We start from the raw sequence: 1,014 nt of genomic DNA on the forward strand, positions 1-1,014 counted from the left end.
AAAAGACTTACAATAGTCATTGACAAAAAAATTGCAAATGTGAGCAATCGACCAAACAATATTAGCTTTTCCCAATATACACAGAATTTTAGAGAAGTGAGATCAATAACATTTTTAGGAACAATAAGGGTTCCTAGTTACAAACAGTCAACCAAGGATATATGCCTGTATAAAGATTGCATCAATAACTACTTAAATTTACAGGATACTACATGCTTCAGCAGGACGTTTACCCAAATTACTACAATATAGAGATTATCATGGCACTTGCACAAGGATGATATTAAAATTTGTGAAATATTCCATATTTTTCATTCTTGAGATGCAAGAAATGAAAAACAGTTATTAAAAATTGATTACAAAAATACAAGTCGTTATGTCGAAAAATGAACTTTACAACTTTGTGCGGGTGGAGGGGTAGCAGGGAGGATTGAGTGGGGAAGCAGGGGAAGGATGGGAATGGATGGGAAGGGTAAATACAGGAGGAGGCTACAATGCTTGATAAAAAATGTACTCATTATCTTGCCCATGTAATTGTAACCCCTCTGTACAGTATTTTCACAATAAAAAAATTAAAAAGGCAAATATAACAATATATGTAATTCATTGAACTGAAAGTTAGTTTGACATCAGTGTGTTAAATCCTCACCTTAGAATGGCCTTTACATAGCATAATCTTTACAAAACATTTGAAATTGGATAACATTGTCATTTTATCCCAAAGAAATAAAATAATATAAGGACCTAGGGAAAAAAAGGAATCTTAAACTTTTTCTATATGGAATGCTATCTGAAATAACACATTTATTAACGGACCTATATATTATAAAACAATGTATAATTCAAAGTATTATATCTAGGAGAGAATTAAATAGATTATGGACATTATACAAACAAAATACAGAGTATTTTAAAATATACTTTTTTCATACAAGCACCAGAAATATTTTTAGTTTCTGTACTACTCATTTCAACAGATAAGTTAAAGTGATTTCTGATTTAAAAATCACAAAC

General features: G+C 30.2%; 1 pseudogene; it reads left to right on the forward strand.

Annotated features, from left to right (window-relative positions):
• The first annotated feature begins 212 nt into the window (after positions 1 to 212).
• On the forward strand, positions 213 to 312 carry LOC138834321 (U6 spliceosomal RNA; annotated as a pseudogene).
• The last annotated feature ends 702 nt before the right edge of the window (positions 313 to 1,014 follow it).

This window comes from Dipodomys merriami, unplaced genomic scaffold (assembly GCF_024711535.1).
Source record: "Dipodomys merriami isolate MVZ:Mamm:240054 unplaced genomic scaffold, mDipMer1.0.p SCAF_211, whole genome shotgun sequence".
Lineage (NCBI taxonomy): Eukaryota > Metazoa > Chordata > Mammalia > Rodentia > Heteromyidae > Dipodomys > Dipodomys merriami.